The sequence below is a fragment of the Suricata suricatta genome, chromosome 7 (genome assembly GCF_006229205.1).
Source record: "Suricata suricatta isolate VVHF042 chromosome 7, meerkat_22Aug2017_6uvM2_HiC, whole genome shotgun sequence".
Taxonomy (NCBI): Eukaryota; Metazoa; Chordata; class Mammalia; order Carnivora; family Herpestidae; genus Suricata; species Suricata suricatta.
The window spans coordinates 140,774,604-140,781,823 of NC_043706.1; positions in this window are offsets into that span (position 1 = coordinate 140,774,604).

Below are 7,220 nucleotides of genomic sequence, written 5' to 3' on the forward strand. Positions count from 1 at the left end.
GCCCGGTGACGTCCCTCTAATTGAAGTATTTATGTGTCTAAATATTTCAGAGTCATTTGCAAATAAGTGCGAGGGGTGCAGAAATGACTCTATGCACCAAGACAGACGCCTGCTCAGGCGGGTCCACGCTTGCAACCTTGTGACTTTTCTTGGAACACTGGACGGATTTTCTCTCCTTGACTTCCCATTAATTTAAATCAAAACTAAAGTTCACGGTGTCTCTCTTCTGCTACTGACATTTTCCACTTCACACATTGTCAACCTCACTTAACATGTTGCTACTCGGCTGCGGTCACCTCGGAGGGAGGCTGGGTGCCCCAAACAGCAGTATTGCTTCTTTGCCTCCTCCCTGCCTGCCCCTTCCCTTCCCCTTCTCTCCCTGTGCTGGGGGCTGGAGTCCAGTGTGTGGCCCGAGGAAGCGGGTTTGGTATTGCCCTCTGTGGACACCAGTGACGTCCAGCTCCCTTCTCTCTGTTCTTCTGGGTGTTTCCAATGGATTCAGATGCTGGGGTTACTTCATAATAAACTTAACTTAAGCAGTGATCTGCGCCATGGAGCAGTCCCTGGAAGGCAGGAGAGAAAGGCCAGATGTAAGACAAAGCACAGAAGGAGAGGCGATGCTAACACACTGAATGAAGGTTAACTGAGAGTCCGTGGGCCAAGGCAGGGCCAGAATGATCCTCTGTTGTACAGAGATTTGTCACCAGCACTAAAATAGTGTCTGGAGATATCACCTAAGCATTTAGATTTCTGGGGCGTCTGGGTGGCTCAGTCAGTTAAGCGTCCAACTCTTGATTTTGGCTCAGGTCATGATTTCACAGTTTGTGAGATCCAGGCCTGCACTGGGCTCTGTGCTGATGGTGAGGAGCCTGCTTGGGATTCTCTCTCTCTCTCTCTCTCTCTCTCTCTCCCTCTCTCTCGACCCTTCCCCTGCTTGCTCACTCTATCTCTTTCCCAAAAAAAAAATTCAGATTTATGGCTTCTCTGTAAATATCAGCCTCTCTGCCAGTGGAAGCCTGTTTCCTTATGGAAATGAGCTTCCTGGCCTTCAAGGGGGCTGACTCTGGATATGCCACCCACCAGAGCACATCTTTCACTTAGTCATGGACTTGACCTATCTCTCTTGGCATTCAGCCTTCCAGCTTCTGCCCTGAATTTGGCAATGCTGGAAGCTACCGTCTGCACGCTACCTTTGCCTTGGAATTTAGGGGAAAAACTTGCATGCAGTATGTATTTGGTTGAGGCCTATTTCAGTGCATCCCTGAAACATGGAGGTAGCCTTTGAACACTTTTCATAATGAACAGTTCTCTGGCGATGTCTTTTCAAAAATGAGAAAGCCAACTTTAGAAAAGAATCTAGATTTATTCCCCATAGAGTCAAACATCACACCAAATGCAGAATTCACTGAACTCAACATACATGGTCGGCCACATATTAAACTCCCACTCTGTAACAGGCACTGGCGTGGTTATTCCTCTCTCTTCTCTCTAGAATTCAAGTTCCTGGGGTAGCAACTGTGTCACACCCACAGCTCCATCCCAGAGTCTGAGGGAGGAGATGGTCACACACGTTTTGAATGTTGAGTGAATGAAAAGACAGAGGGGAGAATGCACCAGGCCATTCAGGTGGATGTCTAAACCACAGTCAGAAGAGCAGGGGAGATTTCTTTGGCAAAGGTGAGAATGAGGCAGGGTGGAAGGCCCAGCATGCAAAGACCACAGGGTTGGAGAGAGCAGCGTGTGGGTGGGGAGCAGAGAGGTGTTTGGGGTGACTGGAGGAAACAGGGAAGGGCTAGTTTGCAATTGAAGACAGAAGCATCCTAGAGGACCCACAGAGTGAACTCAGAGAGTCCATATTTTTATTGGAGGAAGAGGACAAGTAGAGGCAGGAAGAAGAGGGGACAGAGCAGGAAAGAGCTGACCCCAAAATCAAGGACTTTTAATAAAAGAATGAAGAGGGATGTCCAGTGGGGAATAGATGTCCCCCAGGAGTGCTGAGGGGTTCTGACCCGGGGGCAGTCAGGCTGTAGTTAAGACTAGAAAGTGGAAGAAATATGAGCTTTGGAGTCAGATAGGCCTAGGTTTAAATTCCATCTTTGATATTTGGTTGCTCTTGGGGAAAAATTCTTAATTTCTCTGTGCCCCAGCTTTCTTATTTGCAAAACGAGGGCAATAGTACTTATTTTGCATGGTGGTTATGAAGAATAGAAAATGATATGTATAAACTTGACAGTAGTAGCAAAAACGAGTAGAAAATAGCCATAACATCGTACCGGAATCTTCTAAATGTGATAGTCTACCCAGAAGAAAAACCCTCTCAAGGACTTTTGGTTCCTTGGACTCAGTGAGAATGCCTGACCCGATAGGAGACTCAGAATCAAGGTATCCTTCCAAAAACAGCTTTTGCAGATGAGGATGGGGATACATTAAGGCAAATGCAATAGTTTGCTAGGCTTGCTGTAAAGAAGTCCCACATACTGGGTGAGTTCAACAACAGAAATTCATGGTCTCCTCGTTCTGGAGGCTACAGGCCTGAGATTCAGGTGTGGGAAGTGTGGGTTCCTTTCGAGGCAATGAGGGAGATCCCCTCCACACTCCCCCCCAGCTTCTGGGTCTCTCTGTTGGCCATCTTCAGTGAGCCCCAGCTTGCAGAAGCACGGCCCTGCTCTCCACCGTCATCCCATGGAGCACTCCCGGTGTGCATGTCTGAGTCCACCGTCTTACCTCCGTCTGAACCCATCTCACCTTAACTAGTTATATCTGCAAAGACCCTATCTCCAATAAGGTCCCTTTCCACATTCTTGGGGTTTAGGACCTCAACATTTGTGGGAGACACAGTCAAGACTTAATACATAACATAAATGTGACGGATAAAGCTTTAAAAAGTGTCCCTTCCTTTTTTTCCTGACAAATAAAGACTTTGTCACTTGGTTTGCTGTTTTCCTCTCCACCTTGGTTCTGTCATATACCTGGGCACCCCCGGTATATACCAGATGGCCTGCCCTCCTGGTGTTTTGACCTTCATAGTCCTAGTGGCTCCCATTTCATGATGGTCACCCTTTCGCTGATGACACAGCATCACTGTGACATCACTGAAACACGTGTCCATCTCTGATGTAGTCAGCTGCTCCCATTAAGCTGTCTGACCCATCAGTGACTAGTTATCTACTCCTAACTTCCTCCTTATCCATTAGCTTCTCTCTTTACTTCCTTCCATATCCACCTTAGATTTGATGGTCCATCAAACAATCCCTAACCTAATTAACTCCCTGTCTTATAACTTTGTTAGTCAAAACTTCAGTTTTAGATGAACCCAACAATCTATTTTCATTGTGCTTACTCAAGCATCTCAGGAGGGCAGAGAAATTCACATCATCATGCTGGGAATTTTGGTCAATTGATGGCCATCAGCCTTGAGTAGATCTCTACCCTTCCTAGTAATTCTTAATGACCCTTTCAAACTTTCTTCACCCTTCCAGAAACTTTAACACTGCAACAGAAACAGTATCCTTCCTCTCAGAAGAGAACCCTGATTATTTTCAGGGAAAATGAAAGTATTTTGATTCAAATTCATCAGCTTTCTGGTACCAGACCAATACATCTGCCCGTCTTGTTCACTCCTGCCCTCATTTCCTCATTCTGCGCTTGGAGGAGGTGTTTGTCCTCCGAGCAGATGCTTCCGTGCTGTCTGCGTCCCACACTGCATCTCCTCTCATCTCTGAGAAGCATCTCAGTATTGATTATTCTTTCTAGCTTTTTAGGAGAGAGAATTTAAAGCCAGAAAGAATAATATGCTTGAGCCTCTTAAACTTGCTTGAGACTCTACTATCTTTAGAGAAGAAATGAATCCCTTTTGATCAAACATTTGTCTTTTAGTTTCTTATTTATCTCTTTTCTCTCCCACAACTAAATTCCTTGATAAAAATATATACAATGATGATTTAGATGATTTGTTTTAGCTACAGGAACATGTAATTTATTTTATCCTATCTACATATAAGGGTTACATTTTCTCTTAAAATTTCTTTAATGTTTATTTTTGAGAGAGAGAGAGAGAGAGACAAAACATGAGCAGGAAAGAGGCAGAGAGAGAGGGAGACACAGAATCCATAGCAGGCTCCAGGCTCCAAGGTATCAGCTCAGAGCCCGACATGGGGCTCAAACTCACAAACTGTGAGATCATGACTTAAGCCAAAGTTGGACATTCAACCAACTGAGCCACCCAGGCATCCCAGGGTTATGTTTTCATAGCTGAGTTTTTATTTTTCATTTTTAGTTGTGGTAAAATATACATAACACAAAAATTTACCCTCCTAACCACTTTTAAGTGTACAGTTCAGTGGTGCTAAGTATTCTCACAGTCCCGTGTAACCAGTCCCCAGAACTTTCATCTTGCAAAACTAAAACTCTATACACATTAAACAATTGCCGCCCCTCCTCCCATCCCCTCTCTCCAGCTGCTGGCAACTGCCGTTCTACTTTCTGTCTTTACAAATTCGATTACTCTAGGCACCTCATGTAAGTGAAATCATACGTTATTTTCCCTTTTTTGTGACTATCTTATTTTGTTGAGCGTGATTTTTTTCAAGGTTTACCCATGTATTAACATGTATCAGAATTTCTGAATGATATTCCCTTGTATATACAGACTGCATTTTTAAAATACATTTATCTATCAACATATGTTTTTGCTGTTGTCACCTGTTTGCTGTTGTGAATAAAGTATCTGTGAACCTAGTATACTGACATCTCTTCCAGATCTGGCTTTCAATTCATTTGGGTATATACTCAGTAGTGGAATTACTAGATCATATAGTAGTTCTACTTTTAATTGTTTGAGCACACTGTTTTCCATAATGGTTGTACCAGTTTATATTCCCACCAACAATGCACAGGAGTTCCAATTTTTCCACATCCTCACCAACACTTGCTATTTTCTGTTTTTTATTTTCATAGTAGCCATCCTAATGGCTGTTAGGTGATGTCTTATTGGGCTTTTTTTTTTAAGTTTGCTTATTTGTTTTGAGAGAAAGAACATGCAAACAGGGGATGGGGCAGAGAGAGAGAGAGAGAGAGAGAGAGAGAAAGAAGAGAGAGCGAGAATCCCAAGCAGGCTCCACATGTCAGACACGGGGCTTGAACTCAAGAATCATGAGATCATGACCTGAGCCAAAATTAAGACTCAGATGCTCATCCAACTGAGCCACACAGGCTCCCCTCTTATTGTGGTTTTGATTAGTATTTCCCTAATGATTAGTGATGTTGAGCATCTTTTCATGTGTTTGTTGGATATGTTTTCTTTGGAAAAATATCTATTAGGTCCTTTGTCCAGATATAGCATTCTCTCTGCAGCATTTGATGTGATAGATCTCTACCTTCTTTCCTGCCACTGGCTTCCTTGATACCAGATATTTCTACTTTCCCAATTCATCTGCTCTTTTTCAGTCCACTTTTCTGGATCATCCTCTTCTACCATGCTTTTGTTTCTTGTGCAGATTTTTCTGTCAGGTGTCCTTTCCTTTCCACTCTACTCTTGAGTGGAGAGTGCATCCTTACTCATGGCTGTTGCAATCTACAAGCATGATTTATATTCCAATGGCCCTCAAATTTAAATTTATAGGTCAGGCAGCTCCTCTGAATTCCAGATGCATATTGTCTAATCACCCACTTGACATTTCCACTTGTGTATATTAAGGATACTTCACTATGATCAAAACTGAACCTGTGATCTGTCCCTAGAAGTCATTCTTCTGCCTGGACTTCCTAGTTCAGAAAAGTCACCATTATCTATCTGGTCCCCAGAAACTTCAGAATTATGACGTCTTTCTCTTCCTCCCTTCCTTTCGAACCTTGAGGATTTCAATTCCAAAATCTATTAAATAACTCTACATATATATCCACTTTTGTCTGCTTATATGCATCCTCATTGCTACCACACATGTCTAACTTATTATGATTGCCTTCTAACTCAACTTTCATATTGACTTTTCTATTTATGTAGTGTATGCATAGTAATGTTTTTGAAATGTACATTGGATTTTATTCTCTAAAATCCTTTATGGGTTTCCCTTTGTTTTAAGAGTAACATCAAGTGATTTCTTCTACTGCAGGATAAGAGTGTAGGGGAGAATAGAAGGGGACAGAGGACTGAGGCTTTGAGAACTCTACTCTGAAGCTCTGCAGGGTGAGAGGGCCAGGGGGACAGGAGAAAGACCAGGAAAGACTAGGAAAGACCAGGAAAGGGAAAGAAGCTGAAGTGAATGGAGAAGAGCTACAGGAAGAAGGGAGTGATCAGACAATGCTGAAATGAGCAGAAAAGAGAGGACTGGGAAGTGTCTGGAGTGAGTTGAGGACAGAATATGAGGTGAGTGAGTGGAAGGAGTTCTCCTGAGTTTTGCCATGAAGAAGAATTAGATGGCAGATTAGTTTGCGAGGACTGTTGGAACCAAGTGCCAGAGACTAGGGACACTATGACAGAAACTTACTTCCTCACAGTTCTTGAGGCTGGTAGGCTGAGAGCAAGGTTTGGCAGGTGAGTTCCTCCTTGGCTTCTGAACAGCTTCCTCTTCCCTGTGTCCTCACATGGTCTTTCTTCTGTTCCTCTCTGTGCCCAAGTTCCCTTTCCTATAAGGACACCAGTCATATGGAATTAGGGGGTCAACTAAACTCCTCATTTGAACTTAAGCTCCTCTATCAAGACCTTGTCCCCACATGCAGTCACATTCTGAGGCATACGGTTAGGACTTCAGCATATGGATTTCTAGGTGACACACCTCAGGCCTTAGTAGATGGGGGGAGGGATCAGGGGCATTTTGCCATGACCCATAGGTCCTTTTTCCATAAAAATTCAGGGGCTCACTTGGCTGTTTTGTTTCATTTTGCCTAAATTGCTTCCCAGTTACTGCTCATTATCCCTCCCCCTAGATTAGTAAAGATTCTGGTTCTTTAGACACCACTTCCCTGAGCCTTCTGGCTAACGGTGTGTCCCTGCACTGACTCTCCATACTTACTAAAGATCGCTGTAGTTTCTCTGACAGGGCTCCCCAGTCTGGAGTCTCTCTCCTTCCTGGACTGGAAAACCCAGGACAGCAGGCACCACTGCTCTAGGCTGGGGGCCCAGCAGAGCGCATGGCACATCTCAGGTGCTGAATAAATATTTGTTACATAAATGATTGATTGAAGGGAAAAACCAACATGCTCCCTGGCAAACATTTACTTTA